The sequence below is a fragment of the Mustelus asterias genome, chromosome 8 (genome assembly GCF_964213995.1).
Source record: "Mustelus asterias chromosome 8, sMusAst1.hap1.1, whole genome shotgun sequence".
Lineage (NCBI taxonomy): Eukaryota > Metazoa > Chordata > Chondrichthyes > Carcharhiniformes > Triakidae > Mustelus > Mustelus asterias.
This window is the reverse complement of record NC_135808.1, coordinates 124,124,312-124,149,589: the sequence shown is the minus strand read 5'-3', so window position 1 is coordinate 124,149,589 and position 25,278 is coordinate 124,124,312. Positions and strand designations below refer to the sequence as shown.

General features: G+C 44.9%; 1 protein-coding gene across 6 annotated transcripts in view; it reads left to right on the top strand.

The window, feature by feature from the left end:
* The window catches only part of LOC144497518 (volume-regulated anion channel subunit LRRC8D-like), a 90,052-nt gene that overhangs the window by 55,510 nt on the left and 9,264 nt on the right, over positions 1-25,278 (top strand). For 2 of the 6 annotated variants that reach the window (XM_078218907.1, XM_078218905.1), the window contains exon 3: positions 9,279-9,573. The exons of the other annotated variants lie outside the window; for them this stretch is intronic. The gene's annotated coding sequence lies outside the window, so the exon portion shown is untranslated. The remainder of the gene's footprint in view (positions 1-9,278; positions 9,574-25,278) is intronic. 6 annotated transcript variants of the gene reach the window in all.

Below are 25,278 nucleotides of genomic sequence, written 5' to 3'. Positions count from 1 at the left end.
GGCAGATATGGGGATCCAGAAGGTAGCAATGAAGGAGCCTCAGTTCTTACATCAAGTTCTTGCAGTGCGTGTGGATGAGAGCAGGGACTGCGGGAAGATCTGTGCGCTATACAGACAAAGCATACCGTTCTTTGGCCAGAAGTGTTGAGTAGATGATCCACCTCCGTCTCCTCTGGAGGACCTTGCATCACAGATGCTAGTCTTCAGCCAATTCGATTCACTCCACTTGAAGAAACAGCTGAAGGCATTCAAATTGGGGGAGCTCAAAGGAATGCGGTTATAGTAAGGGACAGTATAGTCAGGAAGATGGATACTGTTCTCTATAGCTGAGCAGAGTCCTGAAGGCTGTACAATCCAGTGCCAGGGTTAAAGGCACTTCGGGGATGCCGGGGGTTAGATTTGGATTGGGAGGGGAAGGATCCAGTTGTCCTGGTGCTGTGGGTACCCTGTTGGGATTTGAACCCATGTTCCTAAATCATTACCCTGGGCCTCTGGATTCTTAGTTCAGTGACATTACCATTACGCGCATGGTGGTACAGTGGTTAGCAATGCTGCCTCACAGCTCCAGGGACCCAGGTTCGATACCCGGCTTGGGTCATTGTCCGTGTGGAGTCTGCACGTTCTCCCCGTATCTGGGTGCTCTGGTTTCCTCCCACAGTCTGAAAGACATACTGGTTAGGTGCATTGGCCGTGCTAAATTCTCCCTCGGTGTACCCGAACAGGTGCCGGAGTGTAGCGATTCGGGGATTTTCACAGTCACTTCATTGCAGTGTTAATGTAAGCCTACTTGTGACACTAATAAATAAATTAAATAAAAAACTTTAATTGAAGTGTTCAAAATTGAGGGGTTTTGAGAAAATATATAGGGAAAAACTGTTTCCAAGGCAGGGGGCTCAGTAATCAGTGGCACAGATTTAAAGTAATTGGAAAGAAAGAAAGAAAGAATCGGAACCGACATGGGGAGATTTTTATCATTACAATGCAGCAAATTGTTATGATTTGGGTCACATCGCCTGAGAGGGTGACAGAAGCAGGTCCAATATTAACTTTTAAAAGGAAATTAGATAAACATTTGCGAAGGAAACATTTACAGGACTGCGGTGATTGATTGATTAGCCAGTAGTGTTGAGTGGATGATCCATCTCAGCCTCCTCCGGAGGTCCCCAGCATCGCAGATGCCAGTCTTCAGCCAATTTGATTCACTCCACATGAAGAAACAGCTGAAGGCAGTGGATACTGCAAAGGCGCTGGTGTTGGCTGGGATTCTCCAATGTCACCCTGCCAGCGAGAACGGAGGATTTGGTGCTCAGCCAAAACTTCATTCACTGCAGCGGGACCGGAGAATCCCAGGCATGGGCGAGGTCAGAGAATTTCGGTCTATATTCTGAATATTCCGGCAGTAGTACTGAAAACTTACGCTCCCAGAACTTGTCATGTCCCTAGCTAAGCTGCTCCAGTACAACTACAACACTGGCATTTACCCAGCAATGTGGAAAATTGCCCAGGTAAAGATACAAAAGTCTGAGATCACGTACCAACCGACTCAAGAACAGCTTCTTCCCTGCTGCCATCAGACTTTTGAATGGGCCTACCTTATACTAAGTTGATCTTTCTCTACACCCTAGCTTTGACTATAACACTACATTCTGCACCTGCTCCTTTTCTTCTCCTCTATGTACTCTATGAACGGTATGTTTTATCTGTACAGCAGGCAACAAACAATACTTTTCACTGTATACCAATAAATGTGACAATAATAAATCGAATCAAAGGTATGTCCTGTACACATGAAACAGCGCAAACCCAACCCAGCCAATTACTGCCCCGTCAGTCTACTCTGTCATCAACAGCGCAATCGGGTGACGCTTGCTTAGCAATAATCTGCTCACAGATGCTCTGTTTGGATTCCACCAGAGCACATCTTTTAATCAAGGTTTAGATTAAACTTGTTGCTTTTATACGCCACAGCTCTATTTAGAAAGGCACAGACTGTCTACGTCCCCTTTTTTCTTCAAAGATCAGTGTGCATAAACCCTTGGGTCTCTCTCTCTCTTCCGACACTCCTTTCCAAATGATACTGTTTAATTTATATTGTTTCTTCTTACACATCCTTCCAAAATGCATGGCTTCACACTTCACTGTCTGGAAGTTCCGCCTGCCGTGTGCCAGTGCCTTTGCCTGGAGGATGTCCTTCTGTTACTATACTCCTCGCTGTTTACATTTCGAAGTTTTGTATCATCTGTAAACTTTGAAATTGTACACTGCATGCTCCAGCTCCATTGATATATATGTTGGCCCCATTGGGAGACTACTGTATACTACCCTTCAGCCTGAGGACAGCTATTCCGTCACTGCTCTGCGCTATCTGCTCTTTGTCAACCTGTGGGAAAATGTTTCTGCTGAAAAGTTTGTGAATGTTCATTAATTTGCCGTGTTTCCAAATTAATTTTTATGAACTCCGAAATGAGAGATTTAAAAATTTGTACCGCACTTCACTGTCTCTCTCATGTTGCTTCAAGTAGACAATTAATTGATTTTGAAATGCAGTCCACGTTGTCATGTAAACAAGTGTTCAATCAGTCCGTACACGGTAAAGTTCCATACCCAGAACTGAGATGAATGACCAAGCAATCTTTTTGATGGTCTTAGCTTAGGAAGATTTGTTGAAAAAGACAACAGGATAACTCTTTTTTAAAAATTGAATAGTGCCATGGGATGTCATGTCCACTTGAACATAGGTTTCATAGGAAGAGGGAGACCCAACACATCTTTGAAGAATGTAGAGGGCAGTAGACAATCCGTGGCTTTTTAAATAGAGGTGTGGAGTACAAAAGCAACAAGTTCCTTCTAAACCTTGATTTTAAAAGCAAGCACTTTTTAAGCCCCAGCTAGCGCAATGTTTGAAGTTCTGGGCATCATATTTTGGATTTGGTGGGGGGGAGGGGGGGGGGGTGCATTTGTGAGCTTTCCATTGTAGCATTTTACAGTTCAGAATCAGTCCATTCAGCCCATCATACCTGACCCAGCTTTCGGAAAGAACTATCCACCGAGCCCTAATTTTACTGTGCATTCCTTATTTAAAAAATAATAATTTTTTTTTTCAAATATTTATCCTCTGGTCTTTTGGAAGTTATTATGGATTCTTCTACCACCACTTTGGGAATGCAGTCTAGCGCTCGTGGAGGCACTAAATAGAATAGTTTACAGTAGATTATTAGTGTCACAAGTAGGCTTACATTAACACTGCAATGAAGTTACTGTGAAAATCCCCCAGTCGCCACGCTGCAGCACCTGTTCGGGTACACAGGGAGAATTTAGCATGGCCAATGCACCTAACCAGCGCATCTTTTGGACTGTGGGAGGAAACTGGAGCACCCGGAGGAAACCCACGTAGACACTGGGTGAATGTGCAGACTCCACACAGATGGTGATCCAAGCCGGGAATCAAACCCGAGTCCCTGGCGCTGTGAGGCAGCAATGCTAACCACTGTGCAATCCTGCCGAAAATGCATGAATCCAATTCAATACTATTTGACCAGGCGACCACTAAAAGCAAATGACTGCTTTTACAATGGCAAATGTGAACAATGATTTTTGCTGAGCTCCGCTCCTGTTTTGCTGTTGGCAAATGAGAATGTTAGACTGGCTGACGTCTCCAGTTAGTTTTGTGTTCTCCTTTGCGTGTTGCTGTTTTCTCCTCTGCAAGTTTCACAGATCATAGTTCTCCAGCCTTGCTGCTAGCTTTAGACATAATTCATCATGTTTTCCTCTCCCCTAATGCCTTGAGTGGAATACCAATGGGGGCAGGGAAGAGATGAATTGTAAGTCATGAGACGTGAAGAATTTATTGGAATTTCCAACTGTGGAAATGATCCAGCTCCTTACTCCCAGACCGGAACGCGCCATTTCTCTGAAATCGTCTGTTTGTTACCTGAAATCCACATTTCATGTGGATGCTAATCTTGGATTTTTAAAAATTGTTTAAACAAAAGATGAACCATTTCCTCAACTTAATTTCTGTGCTCCAGAGTCACTCCCTCACCCGCGCACCATTGCCTGGTGTGAATGTTAATAAAACCAGATTTCTATCGGTTAGTTATTAACACAAGCTGCTTTGTGCACCTCGAACTCCTGGCATTTTTACAGATTGACTTAGCTGCAACCTGTTCAATCATGTTCTGCCGATTTGATTGACTCTTTCTCCTGCAAGATGTGCATCTTCTTCATCGCCCTAATTTCCACTGATTGTTAATCCTCGTCTTACACAAGGCAGTTTTTGTCTTGTGATAGGGTGGATAGTGAGAGCCTTTTTCCTTGGATGGTGAAGGCTAACACGAGGGGACATAGCTTTAAATTGAGGGGTGAGAGATATAGGACAGATGTTAGAGGTAGGTTCTTTACTCAGAGAGTAGTAAGGGTGTGGAATGCCCTGCCTGCAGCAGTATTGGACTCGTCAACATTAAGAGCATTCAAATGGTTATTGGATAAACATATGAATGATATTGGAATAGTGTAGATTAGAGGGGCTTTAGATTGGTTTCACTGGTCGGCGCAACATCGAGGGCCGAAGGGCCTGTACTGCGCTATAATGTTGTATGGGATAGAAACCTGGCTGTGCCTCCAAATAATCCCTGGTAAAACAGACGCTGCAGTTTAACTTGATTGTGTTGCTAATCTCGCAATGTAGCAGGAGCTCATTGGGGAGGGAAAATAGACAATTAATTGATTTTGAAATGCAGTCCACGTTGTTGTGTAAACAAGTAAGTGTTCAATCAGTCCGTACACGGCAAGGGTCCATACCCAGAACTGAGGTGAATGACCAAGCATTCTAATTTTTTTGATGGTCTTAGCTTAGGAAGGTTTGTTGAGTAAGAAGTCTCACAACACCAGGTTAAAGTCCAATAGATTTATTTGGTACCACGGGCTTTCGGAGCACTGCTCCTTCATCAGGTGAGTCCGTTGAGCCCACTCACCTGATGCAGGAGCAGCCCTCTGAAAGTTCGTGCGACCAACTTGTTGGACTTTAACCTGGTGTTGTGAGATTTCTTATTGTGCCCACCCCAGTCCAACGCCGGCATCTCCACATGAAGGTTTGTTGAGAGAGACAGCAGGATAACTTTTTTTTAAAATTGAATAGTGCCATGGGATGTCATGTCCATTTGAACATACATGTTCCGATGGTTTTATGGAAAGAGGGAGACCCAACACATCTTTGAAGAATGTAGAGGGCAGTAGACAGTCCGTGGCTTTTTAAATAGAGGTGTGGAGTACAAAAGCAACAAGTTCCTTCTAAATCTTGATTTTAAAAACAAACACTTTTTAAGCCCCAGCTAAGGCAGTGTTTGAAGTTCTGGGCATCATATTTTGGATTTGGTGGAGGGGGGGGGGGGACATTTGTGAGCTTTCCATTGTAGCATTCTATAGTACAGAATCAGTCCATTCAGCCCATCATACCTGACCCAGCTTTCTGTAAGAACTATCCACTTGGCCCTAATTTTACTGTGCATTCCTTTTTTAAAAAAAAATTCTTCCTCTGGTCTTTTGGAAGTTATTATGGATTCTTCTACCTCCACTTTGGGAATGCAGTCTAGTGCTCGTGGAGGCACTAAATAGAATAGTTTACAGTAGATTATTAGTGTCACAAGTAGGCTTACATTAACACTTCGTTGCAGTTTCTGTGAAAATCCCCTAGTCGTCACGCTACAGCATGTGTGTGGGTACATGGAAGGAGAATTTAGCATGGTCAATGCACCTAACCAGCACGTCTTTCGGACTGTGTGAGGAAACCGGAGCACCCAGAGGAAACCCACGCAGACACGGGAGAACGTGTAGACTCCGCATAGTGATCCAAGCCGGGAATCGGACCTGGAGCCCTGGCGTCGTGAGGTAGCAGTGCTAACCACTGTGCCACCGTGCCGAAAACACATGAATCTAATTCAGTACTATTCAACCGGGCAAATGACTGTTTTTTTACAATGGCAAATGTGAACAATGATTTTTGCTGAGCTCGGCTCCCGTTTTGCTGTTGGCAAATGAGAATGTTAGACTGACTCCCCTGGTTAGTTTCGTGTTCTTGTTTGCGTGTTGCTGTTTTCTCCTCTGCGGGTTTCACTGATCATAGTTCTTCAGCCTTTCTGCTAGTTTCAGACATAATTCATCATGTTTTCCTCTCCCCTAATGCCTTGAGTGGAATACCAATGGGGGCAGGGAAGAGATGAATTATAAGTCATGAGACATGAGGAATTTATTGGAATTTCCAATTGTGGAAATGATCCAGCTCCTTACTCCCAGACCGGAACGCGCCATTTCTCTGAAATCGTCTGTTTGTTACCTGAAATCCACATTTCATGTGGATGTTAATCTGGGATTTTTTTTCATTGTTTAAACAAAAGATGAACCATTTCCTCAACTTAATTTCTGTACCCCAGAGTCACTCCCTCACCCGCGCACCATTGCCTGGTGTGAATGTTAATAAAACCAGATTTTCTATCGGTTAGTTATTAACACAAGCTGCTTTGTGCACCTCGAACTCCTGGCATTCTTAGATTGACTTAGCTGCAACCTGTTCAATAATGTTCTGCTGACTTGATTGACTCTTTTTCCTGCAAAAAGTGCATCTTCTTCATCGCCCTAATTTCCACTGATTGTTAATCCTCATCTTACACAAGGCAGTTTTTGTCTCGCGAAGGGATAGAAATCAGGCTGTGCCTCCAAAGAATAATCCCCGATAAAACAGATGATGCAGTTTAACTTGATTGTGTTACTAATCTCGCAATGTAGCGGGAGCTCATTTGGGAGGGAAAACAGCACTCTGTAGCTATGAGTAGCTCTTCTACCCTGATCGATACGGCGGGTTGTGTCCAACATGGGAAGGCCCTGGACAGGGCAGCATGCTGGTGTTTAGGCTGAAGGTTGGTTGACGCTGCCTCCAGTGTCAGACGGGCATCGACCAAGATTTTCTGCCCTTGTGAGGCCAAGGAGATGGTGGTTCCTCCATATCAGTGGCACCACTTGACCCGTGGAACGGGCAGAGTCCAAGACCTCAAGTGTGCAACTGTTCCCAGCACTGTGTCCCCTTCCTCGGGCTGAACACAATTTATCTGGCAAACCGAGAGAATGGCACACAGTTCCTGTGTGCCCATTCGTCTGATGGTACCAGTGTGTTGCACCAAAGAGTTGAGCCCAGCACTGATTCTGTCGAGGAGGAACGCCACGGGCCTCTGGCAGACACAGCACCGACCGGTGACACCGAGCAGGCTGAGGGTCTTTGCAGCTTTGCTCAAGCGTGTTCACACCGCCAATGTGCCTTACCATCCTGTCAGATCTGTACGATACAGCAGTGTGTGTGCGCGTGTGCGTCCTTGCGTGCGTCCTTGCGTGCGTCCTTGCGTGCGTCCTTGCGTGCGTCCTTGCGTGCGTCCTTGCGTGCGTCCTTGCGTGCGTCCTTGCGTGCGTCCTTGCGTGCGTCCTTGCGTGCGTCCTTGTATACAGGTACCTTAGAACCATACAATCCCTAAAGTGCAGAAAGAGGCCATTCAGCCTGTCGAATCTGCCACCGATTCTCCGAAACAGTAACCCAGGCCCTTCTCTCCATCCTATCCCCATAACTCTTGTGCATTTACCATGGCTAATCTCACTAACCTAAACATCCTTGGACCCTAATGGGCAATTTACCATGGCCTCCCACGCACATCTTTGAACTGTGGGAGGAAACTGGTGCACCCAGGGGAAACCCACACTGACACGGGGAGAATGTGCAAACTCCACATACAGTCCCAAGGCCGGAATCAAACCTGGGTCCCTGGCGCTGTGAGACACCGTCTGCATTTTAAATGATAGGAATTCTAATCAGCATTAGCATTTTCATATTTGGATTACTTTTATAAATATCTGACATATATTTTCCACTTGGCAGTGACGTTGAAAATAACACGTCAGAAAGAGCTGGCGTTGTGAACTCCAGTGTATTTTTAGACTACATTTAGCAATGTTTACTGTCATCTGTGAGTCAGTGCCCTGTTTGCATGTTGTGTCTGCTTCACTAACTATATCCCTTTCTAAGGAATGCCTTTGGGGAATGACAGCTGGGTGGAGGGTGGATGCCGGGAGGATGATCACCCTTGTGGGAGATATTAGAACGAGGGGATACAATTTTAAAATAAGTGGTTGCCCATTTAAGATGGAGATGAGGAGAACTATTTTCTCCCTTCAGAGGGTCATTAGTCTGTGGCATTCTCTTTGCCAGAAAGCAGTGGAGGCACAGTTGTTGAATATTTTTAAGGCGGAGTAAGATTAACAAGGGAGTCAGAGATTATCGGGTGGTAGGCAGGAAAGTAGAGTTGAGGCCACAATCAGATCAGCCATTGATCTTATCAAATGGTGGAGCAGGCTCAAGGTACCGAATAGTAACTTCATTGCGGTGTTAATGCAAGCCTACTTGTGATGCTAATAAATAAACTATAAATTAAGCTATTCCTCCCTGTACCAGTGTCCCTTTCTATACTACCTCAGTAAGAAGTCTCACAGCACCAGGTTAAAGTCCAACAGGTTTATTTGATCTCACGAGCTTTCGGAGCACTGCTCCTTCCTCAGGTGAGTATTGGACTCACCTGATGAAGGAGCTGTGCTCTGAAAGCTCGTGAGATCAAATAAACCTGTTGGACTTTAACCTGGTGCTGTGAGACTTCTTACTGTGCCCACCCCAGTCCAACGCTGGCATCTCCACATCGTACTACCTCATGGGTGGGATTCTCCCATCCCACTGCAGTGAATGGAGATTTGGCTGAGTGCCAAATTCTTTGACCTCTCTAGCAGCGGCAGCAGGGCGTGAACGGCCAGAGAATTCTGGCCAATATGAATATATTTGATTTGATTTATTATTGCCACGTGTTAACATACAGTGAAAAGTATTGTTTCTTGCGCGCTATACAGACAAAGCATACCGTTCATAGAGAAGGAAACGAGAGAGTGCAGAATGTAGTGTTACAGTCATAGCTAGGGTGTAGAGAAAGATCAACTTAATGCAAGGTAAGTCCATTCAAAAGTCTGACGGCAGCAGGGAAGAAGCTTTTCTTGAGTTGGTTGGTACGTGACCTCAGACTTCTGTATCTTTTTCCCGACGGAAGAAAATGGAAGAGAGAATGTCCAGGGTGCGTGGGGTCCTTAATTATGCTGGCTGCTTTTCCGAGGCAGCGGGAAATGTAGACAGAGTCAATGGATGGGGGGGAAGAATGGGGAGAAATGAGCATCTGATCTATCAAACCTTCCCTATCTAATAGGTGGAGTTGCTTCTTGCTTTGTCTTCTCCCAGAGGATACCACAAGTAGACAGTAAGAGAGTGTATACCAGAGGGGGGAAAAGAAATCTACGACCAGTTCAAGAAGTATTACTGCCAAAGTTCTCTGGTCTCGTTCACCCCGCCACCGTTGCCAGCGAGAATTCATTTGTCCCGCCACTCCTGCCAGCAAGACTGGAGAATTTAGCACTCAGCCGAACCCCTCTTCACCGCACTGGAACCAGAGAATCCCAGCCGTGGACGTGGTTGAAGAATTCCGGCCTCCATGTTAGTACAATGTAAGGTAAACGAGTAAGACTGTAATTCCAAAAGGATAAATTGTGTGTGAGGAGAAAGCATAGCTCTGCCTACAGCTCAAGAATATGAATGAAGGGCATCCTTAATCTTGTACCCTGTTGGAATCTTTAGTGCAACGGATAGGACAATGAAGTAGCTATGAAGATTAGAATCTGTAAGCCAAGGTAATAAGTTTAGAAGCTTTGTCCTTTTGAAGGATGATGAGTCACCCACACTGCATCAATCTCTGTGGTGTCTCATTATGCCGATGTTCATTTTTAATGGTTCTTTTCCCCATTGCTTACAAATTGTGAAGTTTTGATGAAACGTGTCCAGCCAATTCTGGCTCACGCCAGCGCAGTCTCTCACCAGCAACACGTGCTCATTTTGCTTCAGCTTTGGCAGTGCAACTGACCAGGGAAATACTTGACCAAGCTGAGGACTGATTGGCCTGACTGAGACCTGGTACCCTGGTCACACACAATGTGGTCGGTGGCACAATGCTGGAGATCCCAGTGTTTCTGTCGGTAGAATGAGGATTCTCATGACTCTGGTTATAAATTCTTCATGAGCTGCAGATTTCACACATTTTATATTCTGGGCCACCCAGTGAAATCTGTCATTACTTCCTACGGGCAACATCTAAAATACGTTGCTGCAATTCAAGAGGTTTCCCTCATTTTTGCAGAGTTTGCTAACTTCACACGAGCTTGTGATTTGTGGTAGGGCTTACTTCCCCAATCCGTAAGTAAAACGTCAGAAAGTGATCCTGTTCTTTTGTTTTTGTTATTGAAAGTCGACCTGTTTGCAGCCCGTTTTAACTGAGGTTCAGTGTGGGTTTTCTCTGCGTTACAGACTGCTGGTGAGAGTCTGAAGAATCATATTAGATATTTCAGTATTGGGCTGTACTGTGAATTGCAGTAATTGCAAGATAAACCGGATAGATGATTAAACTTTGGAAAGGCTGTTACGTTTTTCCTGATGGCAGTTAGTCAGGTATTGCTGCAGCATGACAAGGGCAGAGAGTACATGTTTTCCACTACTGTAGGAGAGATGTCTATGTGCGTGCCCTTGATTAATCTGAATGTAAAAATATTCTCTTGGATCAAGCCATCAGTTTCTGGATTGTGGTAGATTGCAATAGTAGCAGCTTTTAGCACCATAGGACTGGTTTCCACCGGGTGGTGGTAAATAAAAGGTAATGAATTAACCTGGCTGTGGAAGTAACATATACATCATAGAATCCCTACAGCGCAGAAGGAGGCCATTCGACCCATTGAGCCTGCAACAACAACACTTCCACTCAGGCCCTATCCCCGTAATGCCACATATTTACCCTATTCATCCTGCTGACATCAAGGGGCAATTTAACATGGCCAATCAACTTAACCCGCACATCTTTGGACTGTGGGAGAGAACCGGAGCACCCGGAGGAAACCCGCGCGCACACGGGGAGAATGTGCAAAGTCCACACAGACAGTGACCCAAGGCCAAAATTGGACCCGGATCCCTGGAGTTGTGAGGCAGCAGTGCTCAGCATTGTGCCACCCCAAGTAAGCAATTAATCTCTCATTCTGTCTCACTTGCACCAGAAGACAGGTGAATGCGCTCAAATTTGATGCGTTTGTCTCCCAGTTAAGAACCTGGTGATTAGCGATTAATTTTTACTTTTCCGAATCATTTCAGTTTGCACCGTTCCTGCAGAACAGTGAAGGTCACAATTGTGGTGACGCATTATTATAACGGTCTGCTCCAATTTTGGAGTTGATTTGGAGATAATTTGTTCCGTGAGTAATTTAAAAGATCGGGACCATGACTTGTTGGGTCAAGATTCACTGTTGTGAGTTGCCTGTTAATGGGCGGTGAAGTCTCTCTACTGCCATCCTTTTAAAAAAAAAACCAAATGGTTTCTGCCACTCCGCTTGCAAAACGATTGGACGAATCATGGGTGAGCAGTGGAGACTTCTGACCACCAGCTTTACAGCCATTGACCCCTTTCCAAAACTACATCTCCCGTTCTTTCATTGCCACTGGGCCAAAGCCCAGGAACTCCCTCAGTAAAAGCTCTGGGGGTGTACCCCTTCACCACATGAGTTGCAGCGGTTTAAGAAGGCAGCTCACCACTGTAAATAGAATTCAAACAGGTTGGTGAAGTTGAGACCAAGACACACAGCTTTTCTATGCTGAGAGAGGTTAGTCTCGTATGGCTGTCCTCTCACACCCTCCGTGTCCCAGCTGTCCCCATTTTATACTTCTTTAAAAAAAATCAAATTAATAAGCTAACTGTGATAGCCTTTTACAAGGGGCATTGTAACAAAAAGACAAGACCTGTGCCACTCCTGATTTTGAATTTTGTGGGCGGCTCAGTGGTTAGCATTGTTGCCTCACAGCGCCAGGGACCCGGGTTCAGTTCGCAGCTTGGGTCAAAGTCTGTGCAGAGTCTGCGTGGGTTTCCTCTGGGTGTTCTGGTTTCCTCCTACAGTCCAAAAAGACATCCTGGGTCAGGTGCACTGGCCATGCTAAATTCTCCCTCGGCGTACCTGAACAGGCACCAGAGTAGTGACGAGGGGATTTTCACAGTGACTTCATTGCAGTGTTAATGTAAGCCTACTTACAACACTAATAAATAAACTTAAAGCAAACTTAACAAATCAAATTAAAATGTTGTTTCTGGAGCTGATGATACACTCCAGTCCCTGGGTGTCCCCCAATTATATTCTTTCTGAAATCAATTAAACAAAATGACGGGCTAGCAGCTCCTTAAAGGCACACTGGAAACTTATCAAATCAAGATGGTATTCCGGGGCTGAGGATGCATTTCAGACCCTGTGGAACCCATTGCACATGGAAGACCGGTGGACACTGTGCTCCCTCTCTAGAACAACTGAGTATGAACATGACCACGGTCAGGGCAGTCAGGTCTAGTCCCCTATTTATCTGTTCTTTTCAGGGGAGAAAAATGCTGTAAAGTAAATTAACAATTGACATAGGTGACAGGACCCCCTCTATTTATACTCTCTTGATTAAAATAAAAAAGACAGGGGTGATAGGCCCTGGTGGGACACTGTCACGAAAACAAAACCTCAAAGGAAACTTAATAAACTGGACTAAAATATCATTTCTGGGGATGATGATGCACCCCAGCTCCCGCAGTGCCCACCAGGCATGGAAGGCCTGAAGCGTGACAGTGGACACCACGTGTTCCCTCTCCAAGGCCACCCAGCCATGAATATAGCTGTGATTGAGGGGGCAAAGAGTCTGTCCCCCTTCCCTCCCACTCCTCCACACCAGATGGCAAAGGTTAAAAGTCTAGGGCTGGAGTGCGACCATAAGATGAGGAGCAGCCCCTTCAAATATATCCCCTATTTATACATACTCAAAGTACTGCATTAAACCAAGCCCTTCACCTGTTTTCAATTTAACTAACATATTGTTAACAGCCATCACTTGCTCAAAGACTGATAGGGATGTACAGTAAATACAGATCTTGCCAGCAATGCCCTTATCCCTTGAATTAATCAAAAAAGTGTCCTTCTTTATGTAGAGAAGAACAAAACTAGAGGCCATCAATATAAGATAGTCGCCAAAATATCCAGTAGAATAATTCAGAAGAGACTTCTTTACCCAAAGAGTGGGCAGAACATGGAACTTGCTAATATAAGAGGAAGCTGGATGAACACTTGGCATGTCATAACACTCAAGGCTACGGGCCAAGTGCTGGTAAATGGGATTAGGTGGGAGGTCAGGTGTTTCTTGTATGTCGGTGCAGACTCGATGGGCCAAAGGGCCTCTTCTGCACTGTATGATTTTTAACTCACTAGGGAGCAAAGGTTGGTGAGATTTGTTGATAGAACTTGATGAGGAAGAACTAGAGGAGGTCCAAGTGGCGTAGAAACAATAGAGTGGGCTGGTTGGACCACATCACCTGTTTCTGTGCTGCAGATTCTATTGAACTATGTAATCCTGTATGCTTTTGAGGCAATTCTTAAAACGCTTATAGGGGCTTTATATACTTCATGATATTGTGCGTAATATAAATGGCAGATTCCTGGGGTGGAGAAGAATTTTCCCATCCCACCTGCCACGGGAATCATAGCGGCCGGGCGGGGGAGCAGGGGTTGGGGGGGGGGGGGGGGGGGGGGGAGAACCATGCAAAGGTCCGTTGACCTCTGGTGGGATTTTCTGGTTTTGGGGTGAGCACGATTGGAAAATCCCACCCCTAAAATTAATTGTGGCTGTGGTGTTCCTATTTTAAAACCCAGTTCTTGACTGCTATCTGAATCAGTGGTGGCGATCATCACTGTGAACTGGAGAATTCCAGAGTTCCTGCGTATCATGAATCTTGCGTGGGAAATGCTGAGCCAGCGGCTGGAAACGAAAACATGGAATTAAATGAAAAGAAGGGCATCAAAAGAAGGAGGATTAAAGGATTATTTGAGAGATCAAAGGAAATATGCCGTTAATTGGATAGCGCTGGGCACAGTATGCAAACCCATTCTGATGGCGAGGAGAGACTAATAGCGAGAAACAAACATGTACTCAGCACCAAGATAGAGAAAGCAATCTTGGGCCAGCAGCATGTTATGGAGGTGGAAGTAGCCAATCTTTATGATGGAGAGCATATGAGATTGGAAGTACAACTCGGGGGTAAATAAATTTCAAGCCAGTTTCATTGAATTCATAAAGTGTAGAAGAGGCCATTCGGCCCAACTTTCTGACAGTATCTGACCCAGGCACTCTTCCCCCACCGTAAATAAATTTTAAGAAAGTTCCATAGAATCACAGAATCCCCACGGTTCAGAACAGCCCCATCGAGTCTGCACCCTCTGACAGTTTCTTACCCAGGCCCTTTTCCCCTGCCCAATCCCTGTAACCCCACACATTTACCATCCATCTAACTTGCACATCTTGGGACACTGAGGGACAATTTAGCATAGCCGATCCACCTAACCTGCACATCTGTGGACTGTGGGAGAAAACTGGAGCATCCGGAGGAAACGCACGCAGAGGAGGAGAACGTGCAAACTCCACACAGACAGCCACACGAGACAGTGGCAGCAGTATGGAATCTGGAGCAAATGAATGAAAGTGCTGAGGGTAATTTTGACATTGGGACATAGTGTAAAGTGGGTGATATTGGATCAGCTCCCAGTTATACATCTGCAGACTTTCAAGAATTCTTCAAATTTCCGAACTCCAAAAAAAGCACCAGTTCTTTCTTTATTACCATTATTCTGGTCACTATTTAACCACTTTCCTTCAGTCCAGCCTCTCGTGTTTTTGCCCTCAAGAGGAGATAAGTAGAGAATAATAATTTTAAAGGACAGGTGAGACGATGAAACAAGTTGAAGTGTTCAAATGAGGAGAAGGTTCAAGAGAGTTAGGAGAGATATCTTGTAACAATTATTGTTCACCTGTTAGGGGAAAAAAACTCATTGATTACCAGGTAACAGCTATACCGAGGCTTACAGCCTCATGGCTGCGGCCGGCTCCCGAGAATATTCGGGACCAGAACTAAGGTGACCCCTGCCCTGCTTCCTGATTGGTTCCCTGGGTCATGTTACCCCTATTCTGCTGATTTAATACTTTGAGACAATCACCACAACCCTCCCCCTGCAAGTCCATTCATAGAAATGTCAGTACTCAATTTGCACAGTACCAGATAATTAAAGATTTAGTACATGAATCCAGTCTATTATAAGTGACATCTTTCAGGGGGGGGGGTTCTGGTTTCTAGTGGAGCAGCGTAGCTCCTCTGGCTGGGGTGCTTCCACTGGATTGCTGTCAGTCGAAACCACAATGACGGGTGTCTCTTCAGGCACACATAGTTCAATTCTATCTGTTTCCATGGAGACGTCTGTTGCCCCTGTAACAGGATGACCAGCTACTTCAATGGTTAGATAATCGGCAACATTTCCTGATGGCAATATACTGCCTGATGGCAGTACTGGCTGCTGGGGCAACTCTCGCTCTCTCAAATGGTCGGCACGTTTCCAGATGATCCTTCCTTCCTTCCACGTCCACTTGATAAGACGGGTGCAGTTTTGGATGCAACGACTCCAGTGATCCAACCCGACCCACTTCCAAATTTCCTTCAGTCACCATAAATGACCGTGTTGACTGACATGAATCATAGTTTGTCTTCTGCCTGCCTTGGCTAGCTTCTACTCTCTCCCCAGCAAAGTTGGAAGCACGAGACTCAGTCTCGTTCTGGGTTGACAGTTCATTAACAGCTCTGCTAGCGGGACTCCCGTTGTTGCATGTGGAGTGGTGACCTTATTGAAAGAAATGGAATTCTTAGAGACTTGACAGTAGTCCAAAGAGGATGTTTCCCTTTGTGGGGGAATCTAGAAAGAACCAGGGCCATAGTCTCAGAATGAGGGGCCACACATCTAAGATGGAGATGAGGAGTAATTTCATCTGAGTGAAAGTTTATGGAATTTTCTTCTCCAGAGAGCTGTCTGAGCCATTGAATATATTCAAAGCTAAGATAGACAAATTTTTAAAAATATAGGGGAGTTAAAGATTATGGGTAATAGCCATGATCCTATTGAATGGTAGAACAGGCTTGAGGGGCTGAATGGACTATCCTATTAAGTTTTATGTTGATGTTTAAATATCCAATAGATGTATAAAGAACTTTTATTTACATAGCCCCCATCACAATATCAGGCTGTTCTAAAGCATGTTTAATGTCGGAAATATGTTTATATGTTCACGGTGACTTCTTCTATTGACGTGCTAGTTGACAAAATGTACAGCATACTGCACAGATCTTGTCATCTCGGGAGAATCTGCGCCTCCATCTTGGAGGGGGTTTCTACTTCAGTGTTTCAGCATCAAGCTAAGAGACTTTATTTCAAGAAAGTGAACTTAGCAACCGCCCACACCCCCAATCCTGTCCCACCCTGTTTACACTCTTGTGATTGCGGTTGGACCAGCTGTAAAGTACTGGAATGCAGAATGTCAGTGAGAGTGAGACTGGATTCCTGCATTTATATTGCCACAACCATATCCCAAAGACACCATGGTGGCCCATGATTTCATTGGTAATCTGAACATCTGGTGAGGCCACAACTGGAGTATTGTGTGCCATTCTGATCACCATATGATAGGAAGGACGTAATTGCTGCGGAGAAAGTATAGAGGAGGTTTACAAGAATGTTGCCAGGGCTGGAAAAGTGTAGCTACGAGGATAGATTGGGGTTATTTTCCTTGGAACAAAGAAGGCTGAGGGGTGACTTGATAGAGGTGTACAAGATTATCAGAGAAAGATAGTGGACAGGTTAAAATTGTTTCCCTGGCGGAGAATTCTAGAACCAGGGGTCATAGATTCAAGATAAATGGCAGTAGGTGTAGAGGGGACATGAGGAAGAACTTTTTTACGCAGAGGGTGGTGGGTGTCTGAAATTCACTGCCCAAGTTGGTGGTGGAGGCAGAGACCCTGAACTCTATTAAAAAGTACCTGGATCTGCACCTTAAGTGCTGTAAGATACAGGGCTATGGGCCGGGTGCAGGATGGTGGGATTAGAAAGGGCACTTGGGTGTCCTTGGGCTGGCATGGAAAAGATGGGCCGAATGGCCTCTTCCTATGCTGTAACTTTTCTATGGTCACTTGCACTTTGAAGCAGCATTGATTGAGACAGTGGATTGGACTCTTGTTGTGTTTAAGGCCAAAGCTCAGTTTCCAACGAATGAACATTAAATGTTTTGCCTCATCAGATGACTGCAATAGAGTTTTACCATTCAACCTTGGGCTATTGAGAGGATCACAGATTAACTGAGTTGCTGCAAGGTCTTTCATCTCATCTCATTTCATTCCCCTTCTCGGTTGCCAGGCTACCAATCTGAGACTCTTCCTATTGTCAGATGGGTTAATTGTCCCAGCCTTGACAATCTTGCACCAACTCAGCTGTTGACGTCTCTGGGTGAATAAATGATTGTTGACATCTGGCTTAAATTAGCCTTTCACAGCTGTGCTCTTGCACTGATGTACAAAGTTCACTTTTGACTATCCCGTAAAGTATTCTGCGTAGCTCCTCAAAGGTCATTTCTCAGTTTGAAGTTGAAGGGTCTGAATTATTGTTCGTAACTCCTGCCTCCAGGGATTTGAACTCAAACAGCTTTTGGCAGTGTAATCCAACGACCTGTTCGTTCGGTATTTTGCTCCTTCCCCTCCATTTCGACATTCTGCCCTATGGGCCAATGATTAGATCAAAGCAAATCACTGCGGATGCTGGAATCTGAAACAAAAACAGAAAATGCTGGAAAATCTCAGCAGGTCTGACAGCATCTGTGGAGAGGACTGAGCCAGTGCAGAGGGAACAGAGCCAGCGTTTCGTGCCTGGATGGCTCTTCTATATGAGTCAGTGATTGTTACTTTCCCTCTTTGCATCGCACCCCCAGCTAATGTAAATCCTCCCATCTGAGTCCCAAAATTAAAAAAGTAGAAGTTTCTTGTTAATAATATGACCAGACAAATCAGCAGTGTTCATCGACTATAAACTGAACTTTGGAATCTGACCCTTTAACACACACAGTTAATGTGCCTCCAATCAGGGAGATGATTGGAGGCACATTAGTGAAGTTGAACAGTGCAGTTGAACAGGGGGATCTGGGAATACAGGTACAGAATTCCCTAAAAGTGACGTCACAGGTGGATAAGGTCGTAAAGAGTGCCTTTGGTACATTGGCCTTTATAAATCGGAGTATCGAGTATAAAAGTTGGAGTGTTATGGTAAGGTTATATAAGGCATTGGTGAGGCCGAATTTGGAGTATTGTGTACAGTTTTGGTCACCTAGTTACAGGAAGGATGTAAATAAGATTGAAAGAATGCAGAGAAGATTCACAAGGATGTTGCCGGGACTTGAGAAGCTGAGTTACAGAGAGAGATTGAATAGGTTGGGACTTTATTCCTTGGAGCGTAGAAGATTGAGGGGAGATTTGATAGAGGTGTATAAGATTTTGATGGGTATAGATAGAGTGAATGCAAGCAGGCTTTTTCCGCTGAGGCTAGGGGAGAAAAAAACCAGAGGGCATGGGTTAAGGGTGAAAGGAGAAAAGTTTAAAGGGAATATTAGGGGGGGGCTTCTTCACGCAGAGAGTGGTGGGAGTGTGGAATGAGCTGCCAGATAAAGTGGTAAATGCTTTTAACATTTAAGAAAAACTTGGATGGGTTCATGGATGAGAGGGGTGTGGAGGGATATGGTCCAAGTGCAGGTCAGTGGGACTAGGCAAAAAATGGTTCGGCACAGACAAGAAGGGCCAAAAGGCCTGTTTCTGAGCTGTAATTTTCTATGGTTCTATGATGGTATTGTCCCCAGACTATTCATCTAGAAACTCAGCTAATGTTCTGGGGACCCGAGTTCGAATCCCACTATGGCAGATGGTGGAATTTGAATTCAATAAAAATATCTGGAATTAAGAATCTACAGATGACCATGAAACCATTGTCAATTGTTGGAAAAACCCATCCGGTTCACTAATGTCCTTTTGGGAAAGAAATCTGCCGTCCTTACCCAGTCTGGCCTACATGTGACTCCAGAGCCACAGCAATATGGTTGACTCTCAATTGCCCTCTGAAATGGCCGAGTGAGACACTCCATTGTATCAAACACTCAAGATGGCAGCTCACTACCACCTTCTCAAGGGCAACTAGGGATGGGCAATAAATGCTGGCCAGCCAGTGATACCCATGTCCCACGAATGAATAAAAATAAAAATCACAGCGACTGCTCCAATTAGGTATTGTGAAGACGAATGCCACTGACTTTGGTTCCTGTGACTCCAATCCATCAACTCTATTCTTTGTCCGGGCAACTGTGTGATTTGATTTGATTTTGAATTTGATCTAACCTAGGTCACGTGTTGGTATACAGTGAAAAGTTTTGTTTCTTGCATGCTATACAGACAAAGAATACCATTCATAGAGAAGGAAATGAGAGAGTTCAGAATGTAGTGTTACAGTCATAGCTAAGGTGGAGAGAAAGATCAATTTAGTGCAAGGTAGGACCATTCAAATGTCTGATGGCAACAGGGAAGAAGTTGTTCTTAGTCGGTTGGTATGCGATCTCAGAGATTTGTATCATTTTCCCAAAGGAAGAAGGTGGAAGAGAGAATGTCCGGGGTGCATGGGGTCCTTGATTATGCTGGCTGTTTTTCCGAGGCAACGGGAAGTGTAGACTGAGTCAATGGATGGGAGGCTGGTTTGCGTGATGTACTGGGCTTCATTCACGATCCTTTCTAGTTTCTTACGGTCTTGGGCAGAGCAGGAGCCATACCAAGCTGTGATACAACCAGAAATGATGCTTTCTATGGTGCATCTGTAAAAGTTGGTGAGAGTCATAGCAGACATGCCAAATTTCCTTAGTCTTCTGAGAAAGTAGAGGTGGTGGTGGGCTTTCTTAACTATAGTGTCGGCATGGAGGGACCAGGGCAGGTTGTTAGTGATCTGGACACCTAAAATCTTGAAGAAACAGACTGTCATATTTGACCTCAAGATGAGCTTTCACCCACATATCCACAGCTAAGACTATCAGAGACTGCCTTATTCCATCTCTAACAAGGCTTGTCCCTGTCTGTGCCTCAGCTCTTCTATGGCTGACACCCCTTCATCTGTGCCTGTATTATCTCCAGATGTGACGATTCTAATGCCTTCCTGTATCTGTAAACTCAAGGTCATCCAAAACTCTGATCAGGTGCCCTAACTTGCACCAAATCTTTTTATGCCCATCACCCCTGTGCTCACTGACCCTATACTGATCCCAGGTTGGGCAGTGCCTTAATTTTAAAATTCTCATCTTTGTTTTCCAAATCTATCCATGGCCTCACCCCTCCCTATCTCTGCAACCTCCTCCAGTCCCACAACCCTCTGAGATACCTGCCTACGTTCATGTAATTTTGGCCTCTTGACCATTCCAATCTTAATTGTGCCATCGTTGGTGGCTGTGGCTTCAGCAGCCTTGGGCTTGACCCCATCTGCACCGTTAACCTCGCTTTTTTCCTTTTAAGGCACTCTTTAAAACCTAGCTCATTGACCAAGCATTTGGTCATCCAACCTAACATCTCCTCATGTGGCTCACTGCCCCAATTTGTTTCTAAAAACTCTGTGAAGCCCTTTGCAATGTTTTATGACAATTAACAGTTTGAGGGTGGCACAGTGGTTAGCACTGCTGCCTCACAGCACCAGGGACCTATGTTCGATTCCGGCCTTGGGTGACTGTCTGCGTGGAGTCTGCACATTCTCCCCGTGTCCGTGTGGGTTTCCTCCGGGTGCTCCAGTTTCCTCCCACAGTCCAAAGATATGTGGGTTAGGTTGATTGGCCATGCTAAATTGCCCCTTAGTGTCAGGGGGACTAGCAGGGTAAATAGTGGAGTTATGGGGATAGGGCCTGTGTGGGATTGTGGTCAGTGCAGACTCAATGGGCCAAATGGCCTCCTTCTGCACTGTAGGGATTCTGAAGGTGCTATTAAAATTCAAGCTGCTGCTTCTCAGCCCCAGTCACCAATCTGGTTTTGCTTCTTTTGTAAGATATTAGGCAACGCAATGATTAGCACTGCTGCCTCACAGTACCAGGGACCCGGGTTCAATTCTGGCCTTGGATGACTGTCTGTGTGGAGTTTGCACGCTCCTCGTGTCTGCATGGGTTTCCTCCAGTTTCCTCCCACACTCCAAAGATGTGCGGGTTAGGTGGATTGGCTATGCTAAATTTCCCCTTCGTGTCAGGGTAAATTAGCAGCATAAATACATAGGGTTACAAGGATAGGGCTTGGTTGGGATTGTTGTTGGTGCAAGCTTGATGGGCTGAAGTGCCTCCTTCTGCACTATAAGGGCTCTATGATATTGGCCTTCTCTGATTCAAAAGTTGTCAACCCCTTGCCCCTCTACCCAGTAGCAATGTGGCTGCGGCTTCAGTTCACTTGCAATTATCAGGGACAGAAGGGAGCCATCATGGACTCTAGGACATATCACTTAATATCTTCATCCTCTTAATGTCATCTAACATCACTTAACGTCACCTACCTGCTTCGGTCTTTCTCTTCAGGTAGTTACTGTTCTAACCCCTGATACAACCCTTGTTTATCAAAGGATCACCAGAGAATCTTTGTACGTCACATTCCCCCCGCCCCCCCCCCCCCCCCCCCCATCCATTTCTAAGGCCACCTGCCAAGAACAGGTAAAACTGTTGGTCAACAAGGAAGATGCACCTCCTTTGAAGTGATGCTGATTGTTTTCATGCCTTGACAGTGACAGCAGCTTGAGGGTTAAAATGTTCTTTTGCCAGAAGCTATTCCTCAGTCGCTGCACGAGGTGTCTGTTTTAAGTGTCAGTCCATTGTCTATGCACTTTGCTCCAAGCCAAGCGGAGGCTAAAGCTATTTCTGTTGAGTCTTAGTTTGGGCAATGATGAAGCATTTTTTTTTTTAATTGCGTCGCTTAACGCCTAGAACTAGGGTAATCATTATAAACTTGCATTAACTAGTTGCGTGTTTCATTCGCTTTACCAAATTCCAAAATAGCTTTACAACTGGGCCTTTAACCTGAGCTATAAATGCTAGAGAATGAATTATAACTGTCACATAATATAAATGAAATTCCAAATCTGTTCCCATCAAACACTGGTTTTAAAACCAAAACTCTGAAATGCTGTGTAACAAAGAACTTAGAATGTAACATCGCTCTTCAAGGAACGAGAGAGAGGGACAATGAGGGAACAGCAGGCCAGTTTGTTTTACATCAGTCATCGGGAAAACACTGGAGCCCATTATTAAGAAAATGTACCAGGGCATTTTGCCTATTGAGTCAAATGTCTTTATGAAAGGGAAATTGTGTTGGACAATTGTGGATGTCAATGGCCTCACTTTTTATTTTCAAGATGGCTCCTGAGTGGTCAGTTCCTGAGGAAGCTTCTTATTGTGTGTCTCTATTCTTGGCCACCCACTGTCATCTGTTGCTCTTTCTCCCCCCAATCTCCTCCCTTTGGAATATTTATGTTCCAGCTCTAGTAGTAGCTTTGTGTTAGCACTGCTGCCTCACAGCGCCACAGTGATCCAGGTTTGATTCCCGGCTTGGGTCACTTGGTGTGGAGTCCGCACGTTCTCCCCGTGTCAGCGTGAACTTCCTCCACGTGCTCCGGTTTCCTCCCACAGTCCGAAAGACGTGCTGGTTAGGTACGCTGGCCATGCTAAATTCTCCCTCAGTGTACCTGAACAAGTGCCAGAGCGTGGCCACTCGGGGATTTTCACAGTAACGTCAATGCAGTGTTAATGTAAGCCTACTTGTGATACTAAAAAATAAACGTTTTAAAAACTTAAAACTTAGGATCTGGAATTTACTGTCTGAGCGTGTGGTGGAGACAGATTCACATAGCGAGTGGTTAGGATCTGGAATGACGTTAATTGACAGCTTAAATTGCCACCGTCTGTCCTTGACCATACCTAGTCCCTACTTTTCTCAATCGGCACTGGATCTTTTCTCAAATATGGGTTGGGATCTTCCAGCATTACCCACCACCAGGATTGTCTGGTCCCGCTGAAAGTCAACAAATAGACTTCTGGCTCGGTCACCGAATTTCCCATGGCGGGTCCCGCCACAACAGAGCTGGAAATGCCCAGCCAGGGTTTCCAAGTTCCCAGGCTTCCCTGGAAATCAAGATTTATTTCTGTACTGAATCATAGAACCTAACAGTGCAGAAGAGGCCATTCAGCCCATCAGGTCTGCATAGACTCTGTGACAGAGTATCTTACGCAGACCCTCTTCCCTGTCCTACCCCTGTAACCTGCAAATTTCCCATAGTTGATCCATCTAATCACACATCTCGGGACACTAAGGGCAATTCTGCCAGAGCCAATCCACCTAACCTGCACATCTTTGGACTGTGGGAAGAAACCAGAGCACCCGGAGGAAACCCATGCAGACACGAGGAGAATGTGCAAACTCCACACAGACAGTCACCCAAGGCTGGAATCAAACCTGGGTACCTGGCGTTGTGAGGCAGCAGTGCTAACCACTGTGCCATCGTGTCGCCCCATACTGCAAGACTCTGATCTAATGCTTTGTTGCTTACCCTCCCCCATTGCTGCTGTTCACTTTTATACATGAAATTACACTTTTTGATAGGAAGGATGAAAAAGCAGAGCTTTCTAAAGGTGGCAGAATAAGAATGAAGTAACAGAAAGTTGATAAGTAGGTATTATGAAGGCAAATGGTATGTAAGCCTTTGTTCCACATAGATTGGATTAAGAGAAATGAGGTCTTGCTGCAATTATGGAGGGCTTTAGTAAGATCACAAATAGAGAACTCATCCAAGGAAAAACATACTTGTCTTGAAATCCTGAGGGGTTTTGACAGGGTGGATGTGGAGGGGATGTTTCCTCTTGTGGGGAATCTAGAACAAGGAGTCACTGTTTAAAAATAAGGGGGTTACTTATTTTAAAACGGAGATGAGGTTAACTTTTTCTGAGGGTCATAAGTTGCTTGGAACTCTTCCTAAAAAGGCAGTGGAAGCAGAGTCTTTGAATATTTTCAAGATAGAGGTGAATAGATTCTTGTTAAGCGCGGGGGTGATAGATTATCGGGGGTAGGTAGAGTGCACATTTGAGGTTCCTGTCGGATCAACCATGATTTTATTAAATGGCGGAGCAGGCTCGAGAGGCCAAATGGCCTACTGCTGCTCCTAATTCATACATATTAACGAATATACAACAAACATTCGCTAGATTGATTCCGAGGATCAACATGTTGTCCTATAAGGAGAGATTGAGTATAATTTGCCTCTAGCCGCCAGAGTTTAGAAGAATGAAAAGTGATCTTATAGGAATTAGTACAATTCTTATACAGCTTGTTAGAATCAATACAGAGAGGCTATTTTCCTGGCTAGAACTCATAGTTTCTTGGATAAAGGCTCAGCTGTTTCAGACTCAGTTAAGAAGTTTCTTCATCCAAGAATTATGAAATATTTAAAACTCTGTACCCTGCAGGGCTGTGGCTGCCCTGTCGTTGAGTCGATTAGAGGATGAGATTGATTAAATTTTGAGCTCAAGGTAATTGAGGAATATGGGACTCCAGGTCCGAGATGTGCGGGTTAGGTGGATTGGCCATGCAAAATTATCACTAGACTATTAATCCAGAAACTCAGCTAATGTTCTTGGGATCTGGGTTCGAATCCTGCCATGGCAGATGGTGGAATTTGAATTCAATAAAAAAATGTCTGGAATTAAGAATCTACTGATGACCTTGAAATCATTGTCAATTGTTGGAAAACCCATCTGGTTCACTAATGCCCTTTTAGGGAAGGAAATCTGCCATCCTTACCTGGTCTGGCCTACATGTGACTCCAGATCCACAGCAATATGGTTGATTCTCAACTGCCCTCGGGCAACTAGGGATGGGCAATAAATGCTGGCCAGCCAGCGACGCCCATGTCCCACAAATGAATAAAAATAAATTGCCCCTTAGTGTCAGGAGGATTTGCAGGGTAAATACATGGGGTTACGGGGATAGGGCCTGGGTGGGATTGTTGTCACTGCAGGTTCAATGGGCTGAATGGCCTCCTTCAGTATTGCTATGATTCTCTGATTCTACAGTAGTAAACTGAATAGCACAACTGACCTATTAACTGGGCAAGGAGGGAAAGGCACCAGACTCCAAATTTGGAATATGATCTCTCAATTCCAGTAATTTCCTCCTTGCTTATTCTACCTTTTTA